Source organism: Notechis scutatus, chromosome 13 (genome assembly GCF_049901735.1).
Source record: "Notechis scutatus isolate UNSWTSFEM ecotype Mainland chromosome 13, rNotScu1.2, whole genome shotgun sequence".
NCBI classification, from domain to species: domain Eukaryota; kingdom Metazoa; phylum Chordata; class Lepidosauria; order Squamata; family Elapidae; genus Notechis; species Notechis scutatus.
The window spans coordinates 7,855,850-7,876,786 of record NC_142021.1 but is presented as its reverse complement, the minus strand read 5'-3'; the positions used below and the strand labels follow the sequence as shown (position 1 = coordinate 7,876,786).

The 20,937-nt window shown below is 42.0% G+C and overlaps 1 protein-coding gene and 1 long non-coding RNA gene across 4 annotated transcripts in view; one reads left to right on the top strand and one right to left on the bottom strand.

Moving 5' to 3' along the window:
- The window catches only part of ARVCF (ARVCF delta catenin family member), a 261,665-nt gene that overhangs the window by 7,391 nt on the left and 233,337 nt on the right, over positions 1-20,937 (top strand). The gene's annotated exons all lie outside the window — the stretch shown is intronic.
- LOC148129618 (uncharacterized) lies at positions 3,199-7,895 on the bottom strand. Its single transcript, XR_015745223.1, has 2 exons — positions 7,704-7,895; positions 3,199-3,496 (listed from the first exon to the last, which is right to left on the bottom strand). It is a non-coding gene; the product is annotated as an uncharacterized LOC148129618 (long non-coding RNA).

Here is a 20,937-nt window from a genome sequence, read left to right as displayed (position 1 = left end):
CGCACTCTTTCTAGAGTCTCACCATCTTTTTTGTAACTTTCCGTTATTGGTCCCCTCTGACTGTTGAGATGCAGTTTCTGACTTTATAACTCTCATTTCAAATGTGGTATCGAAGATGAACAATGCCTTACAGTGGCGATGATGTGCTCCATCTCATTGTCTAAACGACTGTGTACACACAGAGACATGCATACACACAGAGAGAGATTCACAAATGGGGTGGGAGCTTCAACACGGAGCTGCGTGACTGCAAACCCCCCCCCCCCAATGAGTTACTCACAGCAGGTAAAGTTGAGACCATTATACTCCAATCAATATCCCTCCCGCCAAGATAATCAGCACAAATAGAGATGCAATTTTTGGGTATTGATTTCAGAATTCATATCCACACGGACCCCCTTCATGCTATCCTTATGCAAACAAGCAAACACATCCCTTATCTGGAACAATTCTTAAATAGTCCTTTTAAATACAGAGGGGAGATGGGCCAGCATCAATAGGTCGACAGTGCTGTTTATAAAAAAAATATTGCTTCAGTCTAGAATGGAAATAGCAGGTCTTATCAAAAAGGGAGAAAAAGAAAAGGAAAAAACTGAGATTATTATTCCTCCCTTTTTAAGCCTGTGATGGAGAACCACGTTGTTTGAAAACAAATTTTGTTCGTGGTTGCCTTGAGCAAAGGGGAAAATTGGCGGTGTTTTATGTAAAACACGCATATCACTTCTTCAGAAGGATGGTATTTTGGGGCTGCAATGAGGAAGAAATGAGCCCCCTTGAAAATGTAAAAGAAAATAGAAAGGTGCTATGTATTTTTTAGCTTCCTGTCATGTTCAGGAGGTCAAGGCTGTTAAAAGGTGAAGCCCTTTTGCGACCTTCTGACAAGGAAGCGAGGTTCACGTAACACCCAGGTTGCTAACTTATGAATTGCAGGGCTTCACTTAACAACTATGGCAAGAAAGATCGTAAAACAGGGCAAAACTTAACAAATGTCTCACTTAACAACAGAAATGTTGAGCTCAATTGTGGTCGTAAGTCGAGGACCACCTGTAAATAAGTATTTAAAAAAAACATTCTTGCGTGGCATTAGGGGTGGCTAATTCCTCTCCATCCACCAAATTGGTCCTTTAAATTTTTTTTTTAATTAAATATAACCATTTAAAAAAACAGTGAACATGGTGTCTCTTCTTTGACATACATTTCTGTCCAATCTCTTTACAATTAGAAAGAAAAAAGAAGTCAATACATTTATATACGTATATACATTTTTTCCAATGATCTTTTATTCCTTTTTACCACTTTCTCTACTTATTTTGAATCTATGAACACCTTTTTATGTCCCTCCATTTGTAAAATGTATTCCATATGATACAGTATAATATTCTAATTCGTCTCACTCTTTCAATTCAAGTGTTAGCTTGTCCATTTCGGCGCAATGTAATATTACACCAAATCGATCCTTCATGGCAGAGAAGAGCACAAGGAATCACCTGGTGTCCTCTTTTCCATCTCGATTCTGCTCTTCATTTTATTACTGTTATATGTACACAAACCAGTTTGTTTTTTTAAATAAAAATAATCAAAAGCCATTCCCCTATGGGATTTCTCCCTGCTAATTATCCTGTGTTGTTTAAAGGCACTTTTGGAAAGTTTTATTCACTGTGTGTGTGTAGGTCACTTGTTGTTAAGGTTATCTCTTGCCTGTGATTTGCAGTGCCCTCTTTCAAACCTGCTTTGGACCTGACTCAGCCAAACGAATTGTTTTTTTTTTTTTTTTGTTTTAAGCTTGCTGATGTTTTTTTAATAAACATCACGCTGTGTTTTCGGGATGGCGGAACTAGGATGCATGGGTAAACGGGGGTGCACCCTAAGCTGGAAATGACACACACACACACCCCGCAGAATCGCGAGGGCGATAAAATGCCAAGTTGCAATCTAGCTAAAAGTTGCTTTATCGATGGGAGCACCGAGAACAAGAACACTGACCGTTTGAGATAAAAAACGCTGTACGCAGCTGGTTTTTAATCCACCCCCTTTCATCATCCCCTCCCTCCCCATTCTGGCCTTCCCTTTTGTCGTTGTCAAAATGTGTTTGGTCACCTCAACAGATATCTGAAGTGAAGGGGAAGCTAAATGAAACAGCTTTATGGGTAAATATGTTTTTGTGCAGGGTGTTTGGTGTGTTTTGCACGACGTCTCCTGAATTACAATGAGTGCATTTTCCTTTTCTTCTTCTTCTTCTTCTTCCGCTTAAAAAGAAATGGTGTGGTGGGACTGTAATATTCAAGCCATCCTACGTCGCTTTAAAATGGAAGTCCTTTGGAAAATTAATAATACAGCCATTGTGTTTTCCAAAAACGACTTTCTGGTTCTTGCTGGGGGGTGAATCCATTTACAACGTTAGAATTCCTTCCCACAGTTTTTTTCTTTTTATTAAAGAGAACACCATCACTCTGCTAAAGAAATCATTCCCTCAACACTGTTCAACTATTTACAAAGTCTGCACTACTCTTGATTTTCTCATCACTCCTTATCACCCATTGCCTCCCACTTGTGATTGTATGAGTGTAACTGTGTCGGTTGTAGTTTTACGATTTATATTGACTGTTTCCTAGTAGGATTTGATTGTTTATTGTACCTATGTCTATTATTAAGTGTTGTACTTTATGATTTTTGACTCTTGACGAATGTATCTTTTCTTTTAAGTACACTGAGAGCATTTGCACCAAGACAAATTCCTTGTGTGTCCAATCACACTGGGCCAATAAAGAATTCAATTCTGTTCTGTTCCGTTCCGTTCCGTTCCATTCTAGCTCTATTCTGTTCTGTTCTGTCCTGTCCTATCCTATCCTATCCTATCCTATCCTATCCTATCCTATCCTATCCTATCCTATCCTATTCTAATTCTATTCTTTTCTGTTCCATTCCATCCCAGTTCTATTCTATTCTATTCTATTCTATTCTATTCTATTCTATTCTATTCTATTCTATTCTATTCTATTCTATTCTATTCCATTCCATTCCACTCCACTCCACTCCACTCCACTCCACTCCACTCCATTCCATTCTAACTCTATTCTGTTCTGTTCTGTTCTGCTCTGTTCTGTTCTACTCTACTCTATTCTATGAAATGCAATTCCTAATTTCCAGAAAGACAGAAAAAGCCGTTTTTGTAAGGAATCAAGTTTGGGAAATGTTGAGTACAATACCGGAAGTCTTTAATTTATGACCACGATTGAGCACAAAGTTTCCGTTGCTAAGGCAAGATGGAGAATTTTTGTCCCATCGTCTGGTCTTTCTTGCCACCATTGTTAAGTGAATCACTGCAGTTGTGAAGTCAGTCACACGGTTGTTAAGTTGAATCCGCCTTCCCCCTCTGGCTTTGCTTGTCAGAAAGTCGCAAAAGGGGATCACGTGATCCCCGGAGAAACTGCGAACCATCATAAGTACAAGTCAGTTGCCAAGCATCCGAAGTTTGATCGCATGAATACAGAGGAGGCTGCAATGGTCGTAAGCGTGAAAAACGGTCATAAGTCACTTTTTTCCCATCGCCGTTGCAACTTTGCACAGTCACTAAATGAAATGTCATAAGTTGAGGATTATCTATAATGGTCCAAGTCTCCTTCCTGACAAAATGATGTGGCTTGCCCCTCGGTGAGATGGGTGTTCTTTTTCCTTAAGAGGCTTTTGACATTTTCTTCTTAGTTTTGCTCTTTTTACAAGAAATGTCATTTCAAGCTCTTCAGCCATAGGGAGAAAAAGGAGAGGGGAAAAAAAGGATGTGTGGGTTTACTATTTACTATTTATTTTAGATTATTTGTCTCATCTCAAATGACATCAGTGGAGTAACTTAAGAGTAAGCCGAAACGTCGTGTTTTGTTAAAAATTGTTGTTTTTTTCACCCCCTTTTATTAACACATTCGCTTTGTGCAAAGTTATCCCTTAGCCCAGCATGGTGCTTACAGGTAATCCTCGACTTAAGACAGTTCATTTAGTGACGGTTCAAAGTTATGGCACTGAAAAAAAAAAGGGACATGCTGTGATGACCCGGGGCATGACACAAAAATAAGACAGTTACAAAAGTAGAATAAATTCCTTTTAATGCCTTCAACTTGGGCCTCAATGTCCAATTATCCTCGGCTGGACATCAAACTTTTCCAAAAACAGTCTACAAATGGAGTAACTGCAGCCTGAACCCAAAGTAAAGATAATGAGAAATAAGAAAAACCCAACACAAACCACACTGAAGTAATTAACATGACAGGCCAGGATGATAAATTGCAGACTCCCACAAGATAACACAGAAACCACGGTTGGGAGGACGCCAAAACCCAGATAAGCCTCAGTGAAGATAATGCATGCTTTGCTTCCAGCAAAGAGCTGTGTAAAACGCCCCACTTATATCCTGTTCTCCCAGCTGCAACTAATGAAAGGGATCAGGGCCTTTTCCTCTCCCGTAAGCCACGTTGCTCCCTTCTCCGTTCCTCCCTGCGTGCCCTAGGATGAAGACGGGGTGACCCTGGGTCTTCCTCTGAATGCCCCAGCCAGACTGTGCCTGTCCCCTGTTTCTTCCACAGCCACACTCCCACTCCCTGTCAGCTGCTCAATCTCCCCCACGGAATCAGACTCCAACAAGGGCATGACACATACAATGATTTTTTTCACACTTAATGACCGTTGCAGCATGTGATCAAAATTCAGACGCTTGGCAACTGAGTCATATTTATGACGGTTGCAATGCCCTCGGAGTCCCCTTTGTGACATTCCGACCACAAAGTCAATGGGCGAAGCCCGATTCACTTAACAACCACATCACTAACTTAAGAGCTGCACTGAACAGCGGTGGGAAGAAAGGTCGTAAAATGGGACAAAGCTCTCTTTTGACAACTGCTTGGCCACTGAAATGTTGATGTCAACTCATAAAATATTTCTATGGTCTTTTTAAGAGTTGCCAACAGAAAGGGAGAGGGGAGCAGTGCGGCAGCTTGCAAAACGAAAAGTGCATTCCATAAATGTTTTCAAAGATAGTAACTAGGTGACTGAAGTTTCTGCCGAGCAAAATTCTAACTGGAGAGCATGATTGATGACTCTTGACTATGGATGTGTCCCATTGGAGGATATGAATTACGATACACTCAAGGGGTCAGGGGAAAACCAGGGTCAAGGGTGGCAATGAATGATGTGTCTCAGAGTTGGCTGCACCCAGGCAGTGCCGGACATGTTAACTCCCAATAAATCCTTTTGAAGTTTTGGAAGTTTGGCTCCAGTCTCATGATTTAATTGGGGCAACTGCTGGAATCCTGACAGTTGGGCTTAATTGTGGCCATATGCCGAGGACTACCTGTATTTCAACAGTCTTTCTGAAATTCAGGACCTATAAGTTTTTCTAAATGGAGGAAAAAAAATATTTTGTTTGCAAAACAGTTTAACATCACAGCTGCTTCCTAATAACTTAAAAGATAATCTAAATAATAGTTTAAACCTCAGTGCATTGTGTTCCGTCCACCTAGCGCGCACCAAACCATTCTGGTTTATTAATCACATTTAAACTTTGTTCTCCGAGTCCCCCAATTTCCCCCCAAAGCGTTAATACAAACAATTCGAAGCAAATTAACGTTGAAACCATTGGTAATGTGCACAGCTGTCCAGCTTGTCCTCTTTGATGAACCATAGTTAAGCAAAGCATGAGTTTAGCATTATGCATTTTTGTGCCCCGTGGTTACTTGGTCACACAAGCTTCAGCCGCAAACGATTTTAGGCTTTCGGTGTGAGATCTTGCTTTTCTGCCATTTGGTTCTTCTTATATTAGGATGGCAAAAATCTCATTGCACAGCCTGCTAGCATGAAACACATCTCGGGTAACCACAAAGGAAACATGTCCTAACACGCGTGCTCAATTTTAAAGTAATTGAAATCCATTGATTTCTTTTTTTTTTCCAGCCAGCCTTCCCTTCCCTTGCAAAGATTTGTGTTTTGCTTCCTTCTGTCTTTCCGCCTCTTATTCCTCATTTGGATTTAATTTTATTCAGCAGCCGGATGGTGGATCCCTCTTTACAGGATGGGTTTCTGGCAAAATTCAAAATTTACAGGAATGGTTCTGCTTCCACTATGGAAGAATTCCGCCCTGTTTTTTTGGAATAGAATAGAATAGAATTCTTTACTGACCAAGTGTGATTGGACACACAAGGAATTTGTCTTGGTGCAAATGCTCTCAGTGTACATAAAGGAAAAGATGCATTCACCAAGAGTCAAGAATCATAAGATACAACACTTTATGATAGTCATCGGGTACAATAAGCAATCAAATCATACTAGGAAACAGTCAATATAAATTGTAAGGATACAAGCAACAAGGTTACAGTCATACAGTCATAAGTGGGAGATGGGTGAAAGGAAGGATAGGAGAATTAATAGTAATAGTTGTGCAGACTTCGTAAATAGTTGGACAGTGTTGAGGGAATTATTTGCTTAGCAGAGTGATGGTGTTCAGGAAAAAAACTCTCCTTGTGTATAGTTGTTCTGGTGTGCAATGCTCTACAGCGTCGTTTTGAGGGAAGGAGTTGAAACAGTTTATGTCCAAGATGTGAGTGGTCTGTAGATATTTTCACAGCCCTCTTTTTGACTCGTGCAGTATACAAGGACTGAAATGGAAGGCAGGTTGGTAGCAATTGTTTTTTCTGCAGTCCTAATTACTCTCTGAAGTCTGTGTCTGTCTTGTTGGGTTGCAGAACCAAACCAGACAGTTATAGAGGTGCAGATGTCAGACTCAATACTTCTTCTGCAGAACTGGATCAACAGCTGCTTTTGGCTCAGGCTGGTGGCGATGAGAGCGTCTTCTGATGTGCATGTGTCTCCAAGTGTGTTCTTCATTTACTCATACTCTTGCAAGTGATTGAAAGCTGGAAATAGCAGAGGTCTTGACAGAAAATAGCAAGGGAGCAAATTGCCAAGGAAAGCTCTTTGGTGGGCTGGCAGGCTCACCCAAGGATAACTTTGAAAAGGCATCAGCTGGTTCGGATGATCGCATTTATCTCATTTATTTGTATATCCTTATTTTTATGAACAACTCAAGGTAGCAAACTTATCTAATACATCTTTCTCATTTACCTCACAGCCACAACCCTGTGAGGTGAGTTGGGAGAGAGAGAGAGAGAGAGAGAGAGAGAGAGAGAGAGAGAGAGAGAGAGAGAGACCCAAAGTCACCCAATCATCTTCCAGGCCTAAGGTGGGACTAGAACTCCCAATCTCCTGGTGTTTGGTACAATGTTACCCAGCTGGCTGTCATGCCTATGGTGGGACTAGAACTCCCAGTCTTCTGATGATTGGCCCAAAGTCACCCAGATAGCTTTCTGTCGTAAGTAAATACCCATTGCCAGGTGCCCAAATCTTCATCACGTGCTGTAGGGATGCTGTGACGGTTGGTAGTAAGTGCAAGGAGTGGATGTAAATTACTTTCTTCAGTTCTGCTGTACATTCAGGGGCTAAACAAATGGTTATATGTAAAGAACCGCTGACATCTTTGCTTTCTTTTGCCACAGCTGTCCTCCTTCTCTTTGCCGGTCTTCATATTTTGTGATTTTTTTCCTCCAGCTCTTCCTCTTTCCACTCTTTCCCAAGAACCCCCTCCCCGGCCTGCTCTCCATACTGTTGTCTTTCTTATCGACAATTGTTAAGTTGTTATTAGTGCTGTTGTGCTCACGCCTCACCTTCTTGCTTGCATGAACCCGCAGCTTGCCACAATTGGCGACGACCAAGTGCAGCTCAGAACAAGCAAAGGCATTGTTTTTCCAAGCGTTTGACGGTTTGAAAACTTGGCGAAAAATAAGGGTTGCGGGGCTGGGGGAGGAGGCTGGCCCCTTTCTCTTCACTGTATGCGGATTCAGCAAGGTAATTATTTGGCTGGCTGCCCTGGCATTGGATAAGGAGCAAGGTGATTATTTTAAAAGAAGAAGAATTTGCCTGTAACCGCAAGAAACCCCTTGATTAGGACAGTTTGCACAATTTTTTTTTTAAACATCTTAAAAATCATGACAAACGTTGCTTTGTTTTCCTGACACTGAACTAAGAATAGAGAGAAAGGAAGGAAAATTGCACCAGAAGTGTGTGTGTGTGTGTGTGGGGGGGGGAATCCGAGCAGGCATGTATAAGGAAATTCTGCTACCTGATAACAGTTTGCAGAAATGTGCTTGATTGAAAAGAACCTTCCTGCTCCAGGAAGTTTTCTGATGCCGAGGATAGAATAGAATAACAGAGTTGGAAGGGACTTTGGAGGTCTTCTAGTCCAACCCCCTGCTTAGGCAGGAAACCCTACACCATTCCAGACAAATGGTTATCGATGTTTTCTTAAAAACGTCTAGTGTTGGAGCATTCACAATGTCTGGAAGCAAAGTGTTCCACTGATTAATTGTTCTGACCGTCTCTTGTGGTTCGCCGGCAGCAGGTGCGGACGGCTGAGGAGAGCAAGGACTCAGATGAGGAGCCAGGACCTTTAGGGAGTGGACTGCTGCTTTTAGAGATTGTGGGGGCTGGCAGAAGCAATGAGGAGGTTCCCGAGGAGCCTGTGCCAAGTGCGCGTGCGTGCAGGATTGCTTACAGGAAAGAGCAGCTGCAACAGCACGGGCGATTCAGGAGTAAGGCTGCAAGGTAATGGCCCCTCCTTCAAGAAGATAAAAGCCAGCTGTGAAACGAATGTACTTTGCAGAAGGCAAAGACGTTTTGAAACTCCAGCCTCGTGGACATTCCAGTATCCTGAGTTTGTATTTGAAGATTCTTGTATGTCTCGCAAGGCTTATCACAGCTAACTATTTTGCAAAAGCATTACAGGGTTTCTGTTCCCTTCGGATTGTGTTTGATTTGTTGGAAAAGGGCGTGGGTCAGAACACTGTGAGGAAATTTCTACTTAGTTCCAGGTTGCTTCTCTCCTTGATTCGTTTCCACCCATTGCTTCTTGCTCTGCTCTCGGGTGCCTTGGACCACAATTGCTTATTGCAATTGTGGTTGTCCAGGAAATGGAAGGCAAAGTTTCCCCTTCTCAAGTGGTGATCTTCTTTAAAACAATGAGCTGGGGAAAACCCCTCCTTTTCAAGAAATGCCCACCGAATGCTAGGAAATTCTAACACACCCTGGTCTTAAAAATAGCCCTGAACGTTAGTAACGATAACAGAAAATGCTTCCTTTTGTAGGTTTATTTCTTGGGTGATGTGCACGTGAGGGTTCCTCCCCCCCTCTGCAGTGGTCTCTTAATTGCAGAGTACCTTTGATGGGGTCACCGTCAGCAGTTTCATTGCAACACCTTTAATCAGTAAATTGTTAGGAAGAAGAGCCACTGTCAGCCCGCTCACCATTAATCCTCCCTCTGCCCGTTGGTAACTACCTCCGGCTTTTAATTGAGGAGAAAGGAAAACGGCTTTAAACAGGATCCCCCCGCGGGTCAAAATCTGTTCGGAGCGATACCAGAAGAAGGAACAGTTGAAGACATGTTCATTGTTCCTTCGGATTGGACAAGAAAACTAGGAAACCATCCAGCTGTCTTAGGGGTCCCTTTATCTGAGGGAGAAACTGCACAATTGCACAGCCAGATTGGAGGAAATTGTGACTGTATCTCCCATGGTTTCCCGCTGTGGTTGTAGACATGGTTGTATTCCCAAAGGATGCTATCTCTCTGTCTCTCTCTCTCCTATCTATCTATCTATCTATCTATCTATCTATCTATCTATCTATCTATCTATCTATCTATCATCTATATCTCTCCCTCAATTCATCTATCTATCTATCTATCTATCTATCTATCTATCTATCATCTATCTATCCATCTATCCATCCATCCATCCATCCATCCATCCATCCATCCATCCATCTATCTATCATCTGTCTATCCATCATTTATCAACTCTGTCATCAATCTATCATATCTGTCTCTCTTTCTCTCTCTCTCTCTATCATCTATGTCTTTGTCTATCTTTCTGTCATCCATCTCTCTGTTATCTGTCCATCCATCCATTCCCCCTCTCTCTGTGCTATCTATATCTATTCTATCTATTCTATCTATTCTATCTATCTATCATCATTTCTATCATCAACCATATCTATCTCTCTTTCTATATCTTTATATTTGTCTATCTACCTACCTACCTACTTTTCTAATTTACTATCCATCTCTCTTCAAGAGAAGTCAGCTTCCTCACTACGTTGTTCCTTATGGGGAAAATGTGTTTGCTACTCGTTGTTTTTGATACTCATGGTGCCTCCCATAACCAATGAACAATGAGTACCGAGGTATTGTTGTACCTGAAATTATATAAGTTCTGACTATTCTTTATTCTATTCTATTCCTTATTCTAGACCATTCTCTTTTTTTTCTATTCTATTCTATTCTATTCTATTCTATTCTATTCTATTCTATTCTATTCTATTCTATTCCTTATTCTAGACCATTCTCTGTTCTATTCTATTCCATTCTCTACTTTATCTTTATTCTATTCCATTCCATTCCATTCTATTCTATTTCTTATTCTCTTCTCTTCTCTTCTCTTCTCTTCTCTTCTCTTCTCTTCTCTTCTCTTCTCTTCCCTTCCCTTCTCTTCTCTTCTCTTCTCTACTCCAGTCCAGTCCACTCCATTCCATTCCATTCCATTCTATTTCTTATTCTATTCTATTCTATTCTATTCTATTCTATTCTATTCTATTCTATTCTATTCTATACTCCACTCTACTCCGCTCCATTCCATTCCATTCCATTCTCTACTTTATTCTTTATTCTATTCTATTCCTTATTCTAGACCATTCTCTATTCTTCTTTTCTTTTCTTTTCTTTTCTTTTCTTTTCTTTTCTTTTTTTCTATTCTATTCTATTCTATTCTATTCTATTCTATTCTATTCTATTCCATTCCATTCCATTCCATTCCATTCCATTCTATTTCTTATTCTATTCTATTCTATTCTATTCTATTCTATTCTATTCTCCACTCTACTCCACTCCATTCCATTCCATTCTCTACTTTATTCTTTATTCTATTCTATTCCTTATTCTAGACCATTCTCTACTCTTCTTTTCTTTTCTTTTTTTCTATTCTATTCTATTCTATTCTATTCTATTCTATTCTATTCTATTCTATTCTATTCCATTCTATTCCATTCCATTCCATTCTATTCCTTATTCTATTCCTTATTCTATTCTATTCTATTCTATTCTATTCTATTCTATTCTATTCTATTCTATTCTATTCTATTCTATTCTATTCTATTCCATTCTATTCCATTCCATTCCATTCCATTCCATTCCATTCCATTCCATTCTCTACTTTATTCTTTATTCTATTCTATTCTATAAAACAACAACCTGATCTCATGCTGGCAGGATAGAGACAGCCAAAGAACTGAATGTGGCTTTAGAGCCACCAAATATCCAGGTCTGATCTAAAAGGAACTTCCCATCGGGAGAAATAAAGTTCTTTTTTTCTCTCCCAAAAGGCAATTGACTGTTGAAAAAAAAATATCCAAAGGAAGTAATTGTTAAGGTTAATGGGACCTTTAATGGGCTGGATTCTTATGTCTGGAAGCAATTTGAAATTTAGTGTGGAAACAGGTATGATTTCTGAACATTAGGGGTTTTTTGTGTGCGTGCGTGAGCCTTCTTTTCCTTTTAAACCACTTTCCCCAGAAAAGCTGTTCTTGATGTAATGAACTTAAGGGTCAGCTCTGGGTCCCAACCGTTTGAGAAAATGTGCTAATGGCATGAGGTTGCCGTAGCTGCATTTTATTTTCTGGTTTTTATTTTTTTTAAAAAAACAATCTGTCTTATTTTAGCTCAAAAGGTGTTTCGGAACCTCAAAATCATCTGGCAATATTTTTTTTGCCTTAAAAGCTAATTAGAGTTTAAAAAAAAAAACACCAGCAAGGAAACTTTACATGTTGTATTTAAATGCCCTTTTTTCAGAACTAGCATTCAGCCGGTTCTGTCCAGTTCTGGAGAACCGGTAGCAGAAATTTTGAGTAGTTCGGAGGACCAGCAAATCCCACCTCTGACTGGCCCCGCCAACCCCATCTCTTCTCTGCCTCCCATTGAGTCCCAGCTGATCGGCTGGGTCTCCTTTGGTTGCCCTACACAGGAGAACGGAGCTGGAAAGCAGGTTAGTGGGGTAGGGAGAGAATGGAGATTTTGCAGGAACCTTCTCCCTGGAGTGAGGAGGGAATGGGGATTTTGGAGGATCCTTCCCCTGCCACGCCCACCAAGCCATGCCACGCCCACCAAGCCACGCCCACAGGACTGCTAGTAAAATAATTTGAATCCCACCACTGCCTTTTTTATAGGATTAAATCTGTGAGGGTCTTCACAAGTTTAATTCATGGATCTTAAGAAAGAATGGGCGGGAACCTTAGTAGAAATATAAGATTTGGATGGTTTCTGTGAAGTCTTTTTTTTTTGGGGGGGTATTAAATTGATTAGCTTTCAGAGGTTTTTTTTTTTAATTTCTTACACTGAAACTTTAAATCCTTCTGGCTGTAAAGCTGTAATAAATATTGAAGCTTCTAAAATGGCACAGTAGAGAGAAGCATGGTTCATACCGAACACACAAGAGGATGCCAACGTTATAATACCTTGTTTATTGATTAGCCTATTTATTTTATTAGATTTTTATCCTGTCTTTATTATTTTTGTAAATAATTCAAGGTAGTGAATCTACACAATGCTCCTTTCTCCTATTTTCCCCACAAAGACAGTCCTGTGAGGTAGGTTGGACTGAGAGAGATGGACCGAAGTCACCCAGGTGACTTTCATGGCTAAGGCAGGACTAGAACTCACCACCCCCTGGTGATCAGCCCAAAGTCCCCCAGCTGGCTTTCTTGGCTAAGGCAGGACTAGAACTCACCCTCACCTGGTTCCTAGGGCAGCACCTTCACCACAAAACCAACTTGGCTCTCTGATCCTCATCTTGCCAGCAGGATGAAGAATGAGAGATGAATCCAGAATAGGGTCCATTATGGAGCACCTGTTTCAAAGAAGAGGAAGACCACCAGTCCATGCAATTGCTTAATGCACAGCGCTCACACTCCTGTATTGCTCTCGACCCTGAGACTTGAGAGCAAGGGGGAACCACGTACAATTCCCACGAAGCAGAAGCCGATGCCTTGGAACGGTTTCCTTTCAAAATATTTTCACATAGCTCTGAAGGTATAATTATGGTGTTCCGTTCTGTTCTGAATGTAATTGCTACAGTCTGAATGGTTCCCCTCCCCTCTGAGTAATAAGGCAGAGGGATTTTGGAAAAAAAAGAAAGAGAGAGAGAGAGAGAAGTTCATCATAAGGGGAAGTCTCTTGTTTTTTTGATTGTTCAACCCTGAAATTCATTTCCCAACAAAGAATGAGGGTAGCTGTAATGGTGATGCAATGTGGGTGCCATTGAGCTGTAGGCTCTCAGCGCACCTTGAAGGTCCAGGCATCTCCAGGAAAACTTGCAGTTGTTCCAGATTGCCTGGTTGTGAAGTTATTTAGGCATACCGTGTAACGGTGTGGTGTGCTAAATGCTCTGCAGTGAATAAGAAGATGCTCCAGAGAGTTATAAACACAGCACAAAAAAATCATCGGTTGTTCTCTTTCTTCTTTGGAAGAGATTGCGAAGACCAGACGCCTCTCTAGAGCACTAAAAATCTCCACAGACCGTTCTCATCCAGGACATTCGTATTTTGATCTGTTACCATCAGGGAGGCGTTATAGGTGTCTTAAAATGAGGACTAATAGATTGAGAAACAGTTTTTTTTCCCCAAGGCAGTTTCTTTTCCAAACAGTGCATTTGTGATTTAGTCCTATTATTATGGTTATTGTTTTAATTTTTAAACTCTAGTGTAGTGTGATTGTGATGTGGTGTTTGGGGCACTGTGCTGGAGTAGCTTTCAAATTTCATTGTATTCATGGAATGCAATGACAATAAAGGTATTCTATTCTATTCTATTCTATTCTATTCTATTCTATTCTATTCTATTCTATTCTATTCTATTCTATTCTATTCTATTCTATTCCATTCCATTCCATTCCATTCCATTCCTCCTCCTCCCTATTCTATTCTATTCTATTCTATTCTATTCTATTCTATTCTATTCCATTCCATTCCATTCCTCCTCCTCCCTATTCTATTCTATTCTATTCTATTCTATTCTATTCTATTCTATTCTATTCTATTCTATTCTATTCCATTCCATTCCATTCCATTCCATTCCATTCCTCCTCCCTATCCTATCCTATCCTATCCTATCCTACCCTATTCTATTCTATTCTTGACCTGGAGAAAGGTTGATCAACCATTTGGCTTTGGGGACTGATCGTGGAGGGGGAAAAAATGCAGGAGAACATTGCAGTCCATAGCTGATGTTTATGAAACTGTAGGGACAACCATGATACCCACGAGAGCAAGTTTGACTTCATGGTTAAAGCACCAGGCTAGAACCCAGGAGGGGGCTACTCTTTGACTTAGGAATTAAAACCAACTGGGTGACATTGGGCCAGTCACCAGGAGACGGTGAGTTCTAGTTCTGCCTTAAACATGAAAACCAGCTGGGTGAAGACAGCCTCTCCTTAACAGTTCCCAGAGTATATTGTAGAGACAGATAGTTGAGTGTTTCTCCTGGCAAGATTCTGTCTGTAGGTGTGAAACAATAAAGAACTCAAGCTTGGAAAAAAAAAATCAAGCATGTGTCTTTCTTGGTTTGGGGGCCCGGCAATAAATTTTTATCTCCATGCAGACATCTTATTAAATCTGTATGTGCTGGGGAAGAGAACCCTAGTTATGCAGCGATGCCTGTACGACTGCAGTGCACACAGTTAGGAGCCAGGAAACGGGAGGAGAGGTTCCAACTTGGCAACTCCGTTGGCTCGCCTTCCCCAATCAATAGTTCATCAGCAATTCCTCCTGTCACTTGGAGATTGGTTGGAGCGATGCTTTTGAGTCCGGGAGAGAGAAAAGACCGTGCGCGTACGACATTTCTCCAAAATGTGCGAAGCCCAGAAGACATTCCGTGTCTGATGTATGGAGAGGAGGAAAAAAATGGCTGTGGCTTCAGAGTTAGCAGCCTCGTAAAAGCAGGGCTGAATGTCTCCCCTGTGCTGGGAAGCAGCATAAGTAGAATTTATTGTCTTCCCAGGGATGGGAATATCCTGAGTTTCTACTCGGTTCCGATTTTGATGGCAGGCGGTGCATTGCGCTAAGCCCAAATCTTGTTGCGCGGGTTGTGTGAACTCAGCTCATTGAGGTTTGCAGGTACTCCTCGACTTCACGATCACGGCTGAGCCCCCGATTTCTGTTGCTAAGGGACGACAGACGTGAAGTGGAATTTGCCCCATTTTACGACTTCCTTTCCACAGTTGTTAAGTGAATCCCTGCAGTGATTAAGTTGTTGGCTTCCTCATGGACTTTGCTTATGGGAAGGTCACAAAAAGGAGACCACCTGATCCTCAGGACACTGCAACAGTCCTAAGTACACGCCAGTTGCCGAGCTTCTGAATTTTGACCTTGTGACTGTGTGGATGCTGCAATGGTTGTTAAGTGTGAAAAATGGTCCTAAGTCACTTGTTGTTGTTTTTTAAAAAAAACAAGTTTTATTGGTTTTTAAAGACAAACAAAAACAAACAAAACATAAAAACATCCAACTTTCTTTCATAAATGTACAAGCAGTGTGTCGGTTGGTTTACAAATTTTTTGTGCATCCATTTCATAGTCTCAATTACAGTTACATTGCATAATAACTCATATTATCAATCAAAAATTGAATACCCTAGTATCATTTGACTATAATTTTGTTCATTCATACTTTGCGAGATAACTATAATTTACTTAGTTTATTTTATAACAATTCATATAATCCTCCCAAATCTATCCTAAAAACATAACCTAGCAAGAGAAGTTCATATCAGATTTACAAAAAAAGCCATTAAAACACTAAGTCACTTTTTTCAGTGCCGTGGTAACTTCAGGCAGTCACGAAATGAGCCGTTTGTAAGTCAAGGGCTAGCTGAATTTAGGAAATTCTTGAGTTGAATCTGTGGCCGAGGTTTGGGTGCGAATCCAGAATTCCACAAGATTTCCCTCCCCCCCCCCCTCAAGCTTATTCCGGGGCTGACTCGCATCCAGGGAGTTTCTTTGTGGTTTTTCACTGCCTTCCAAGCTCTATTCTTTCTGCTTTGGCCTCACGTTTTGAATGTAATCAATAATTCAAGGGGAACAAAGGCGTATGTTTGAAGGGCTCAGCAATGCTTGTGCCGCCTTGCCTGGGTTACACACAGAGAGGAAAGATGATCGGAAAATGGGGGAGGGAATTACAACGTCTGCAAATTAAGCGGGGAGGCAGCAGTCAAAACAGAGGAATAGTAGAGAAATAGTAGAACTTAAGGGACACGGTGGCTCTGTGGCTAAGACGCTGAGCTTGTCGATCAGAAAGGTCAGCAGTTCGGTGGTTCGAGTCCCACCCCCCCCCTGAAGCCCCCCCCCCCCCCCCCCCCCCCCCCCCGGGGTCCTGCGCCTCGCGCCGACTGCGCGGCTCTTCCTAGAGGAGCCCCTAGACGGAAGCGCATATGTGCACGGGGAACCTTTACTTAGTAGAACTTATCCTGTCAGAACTTATAAAGGAATGGAGTTACAGCGGAAACAGGGGCTGAAAACGAGACTCACGAGGGGGTTCTGTGTGGTTCAGCACACGGATGTTCAGGTGAGCCGTGTGTATCAGCACCTGGACAGAGGTGTAGTGACTGAAAGGTTCCCTCTCGTCCTTTTGACGACAGCTTAGCAGTAGGTTTTGAACAGTAGGTTTTTCACTAAATGAACCTGCTGTAAGTCAAGGACTACCTGTCTCTCCCTGGCTCATATCTCTCTTAGAACCTGAGGCCAGTTCTAGATGGGAAAACGTGGTATTTTCTAGATGGAAAGTGTCGTGGCGAAGAGAGAATTCTGAAATTCAAGCTTCGCAATACGGTTTTTCCTGTTGTTCTCTCGTCAGATTGTAAACAGACGCGTTTGGACTTTAAACAAAAAGCGATGTCAAAAACGGGTGTTTTCCCGCTTCTGGAAACCAGCAGCGGAAGGACATGTTGACAGAATGAAGTTTCTGGGCAACTTTAATTGGATCCTGTTCCTTAAGACTCAGCGTCAGGCCCCCGTCCCAGTTTTTGTGGGATAATCAACTCTTCCAGGGATTTGCACAGTCGGTGGCCTTCACTTGTCAAGCATCCTTTCCTCTTTAGCAGAACGAGACAATGGCAGGCCTAAAAAACCATGTATATCAGTTGCATGGCTGCCAATGATGGTTGCCTCACTGGTTATCCCATTTTATCCTACTTTTTATCCGCCTTGGTTTGCAGGGCAAAGGATGACAGCTGCGAGAAACTACAAATCTTGGATAAGTTGTCAAACTGGTGTCCGTCTGTCTATCCATCCATCCTCCATCCTTAATTTATCTATCAATCCATGTCTATCTATATCAAGGGTCTTCAAACTTGGCAAGTTTAAGACTTGTGGACTTCAACTCCCAGAATTCCTGAATTAACATGACTGGAGGAGGAATTCTGGGAGTTGAAGTCCACAAGTCTTAAAGCTGTCAAGTTTAAAGAACCCTGGTCTATATATTCGCCCATCCAATCATCCATCTATCCATCTGTATATAGCCCATCCATTTCTTTGTCATCCCTCCCTCCCTCCCATCCTCCCCTAACTTATCTATCCATCCATGTCTGTCTGTCTATTCATCTGTCTAACTATCCATCCATCCATCCATTTTTCTATATAGAAATGGATGGGCTATATATTCATCAATCCATCCATCCCTAACTTAACTATCCATCCATGACTGTCTGTATATTCATCTGTCTAACCATCCATCCATGATTCCATCCATCCATCCATCCATCCATCCATCCATCCATCCATTCATCCATCTACTTACCTCACTCCATCCATATCTATCTGTCTGTCTGTCTGTCTGTCTGTCTGTCTGTCCGTCCGTCCATCCATCCATCCATCCATCCATCCATCCATCCATCCATCCATCCATCTATCTTCCTATCTATCTTTCTATCTAGCTATCTTCCTATCTATCTATACTGCCATCCGTCAGAAATGGTGTAGAATCTCCTGCTTGGGCAGGGGTTTGGACTAGATGACATACAAGGTCCCTTCCAACTCTCTTAACCTGTTATCTCCCTACCTACCTCTACCCCCATCCCATCGCCCTCTCTCTCTCCCTCCCTCCCTCTCCCTCTCTCTCATCATACCATCAAAGCTTCATTAGAAGAAGACTTGCCTGCTGCTGAGTCCACGTCCTTTCCATGGACCATCACCATGAGTGAATGAATTGAGTGGGGTGGCCACCTACCATTTTGTAAAAAAAAGAAAAAAAAGAAAGCCAGCTTTGGAGTATTGCACTCAAGAGAACAACTGAAACATCCCCCAAAATCTCAGCTATCCCGTATTCTCTCAGGACAGCCTTCCCCTCTGAGCAACCAACAGAGAGAAGGCACCGCTGCCACCCTTAAAAAAACAAGCACGATCGAAACTTTTGAAACCATGTCGAAAACCTGCTCAAATGCCCCGTAGGCATTGGAGATGGTGGACGAGGAAGTAAACAAGCCTTTAGAGTCCGGGTAGCCATGAAACAAAGGCATTAGCCGGATCAGTTTTGGAGACCATAGGTTTGTTTTGCTCTCTAGCTGGTAAATGAAGGTTGATTTGGTTCAGAGCCAAATAATATATTGAAGCAATTTCATGCCTCATGAATTATGGAAGAGAATGTGCGCGACGTGGCGTTTTTGCAACACGGCTATCCTGGCTCTCTCCCACCCACCCACTCTTTCTCCCAAAGATGGTTTAATCCTTGGCTGACAACAAAGTATCCCAGCAGGGCCCAAAAAGCCTCCAGACCCATTCTTGCAAAAATGGAAGGAATTCCAAATATGAAAACCCCCTTCCACCCTCCTTTTTTTCCCCCGATTTCAGTTGATCTGACTGTCTCCCACCCCACTTTTTTTTCCACTTTGCCAAGAGTCTCAGAGGGAAGCCAAAAATGCTTTGATCTTAACCCTTCCACGGTGATCCCTGCTTGCAGAAAACAAAACCTTTTTTTTAATTTTCCATGACGGAAGAGTGTCTCTAATTCGCAATGCGTTTTAACATTCCTTCCATTGCAAATGGTGTTTTGCTAGTTCTTTTTAAAACACACACACACACACACACACACACACACCAACAACCCTAGAAAGAAACTCAACTGAAACCATCTGTATTTTTAGGGGAGGAAAAAAAGAGAGAGAAAAAGATGGAACGGTTTTGGTTTCTTTGTTTACTTTCAACCGCTTTCACTTGTGAATTTTTCAGGCCTCGGGCCTCCGGGGGCAAACAATTTGAGGAATGCCAAGGGCCAGACAAAGACCACAGCTAATTTGCATGTTTTCCTTGCACGTCATTAACTAAATCTACACTCTTTTAATAGGCTTAGCAAAAATGCTGGTTGGGGGACACCCCTGCCCCCGGGCGTTTTGCAAAAGCTGGCACAGTTGCTGTGTTAAATCTGTTCGGGTAGGTAGTGCGGCACACAATGCCCGTTAAGCAGTTTATTTTATGCATACGTTATCGATCCCCTGGATTGGGTGCCTCAATCAAGACACCCTTGGATCCAGAGCAGGCAGTCCTCGATGTACAGCAATTCGTTTAGCGACTGTTCAAAGTTGCAACGGTACTGAAAAAAGTGTTCTGACCCAGGCTTCCCGAGACTGTAATTAAGCACACGCTTAGCTAAAACAACTCTTGTTTTATTTCAGTGCTGGGAATTATGTTCATTCCCAGCCCGTGATGAGTCCCAAACAGTCCCTTGAGATAAGCACCCACCTTTCTTTCCTTTGAACTGCTGCCAACAACTAAAGTGCCAAATTAACTATAAAAAACCAACCAAAGTACAAAGTCCACACAGAGATTCAAGGTTGAATCTGAACAGAGCAAACGACTTTGCTTCCTGTAAAGGTTTCATCACCTTTGTCTGTCCTTTATACTTTATGGGAGGGGCAATCACCTCCAAGCTTTACTCCTGAGTTGCCCCTTTTGTCTTAGCTGCTCTTGCCTTCTGGCAGCTCTACGCACATGCACAGTGGGAACAGGCTCCCCTTGTTCCTCTGCCTTGCTACTGCCAGACTCTGGAGGCTCTGGAGTCAGCATAAAACTCCCAGATGGTCCTGGCTCCATCTCTGCATCGGATGCAGGACCCTCGTCCGAGTCCTCTCCAGACTCCCTGACTGGTCCCCATTCTTCCCCACTGTCCGATTCCGCTGCCGTCTGCACAGGCTGCCGGAGAACCACAACAAAAAGTGACTTATGACCATTTTTCACACTTAGGATGGTTGTAGCATCTCCCTGGTCATGTGATCAAAATTCAGACGCTTGGCCACTGACTCCTATTTATGACGGGGTCACGTGATCCCCTTTTGCAACCTTTTGAAAAGCAAAAGTCAAACATTAAAACATTTGCTCATGAGTTTTGCCTCATTTTATGACCTTTCTTGCTACAGTCGCTAAGGGAATCACTGCAGTGGATAAGTTAGTAACCCGGTTGTTAAGTGAATCTGGCTCCCCCCACTTGGACTTTGCTTGCCAGAAGGTTGTAAAAGGGAATCATGTGATCTGGGGGGCACAGCAATGGTCATAAGTATGAACCCGTTGCCTTGTATCCGAGTTTTGATCACATGACCACGGGACGCTGCAACGGTCGTATGTGTGAAAAACGGTCCTTTTAAGTCACTTTTTTTCAGTGCCATTGTAACTTGTCACTAAATGAACTGTTGTAAGTCGAGCACTACCTGTCGTCATGAGAAGCAAAGGGCTTAAAATTCAGTATACGCCAGAGATGTTTTTGTTAGGAATTTTGGAGAAAAATGTAAACAAAGTTGATACCTACTTGATTATACATATAATT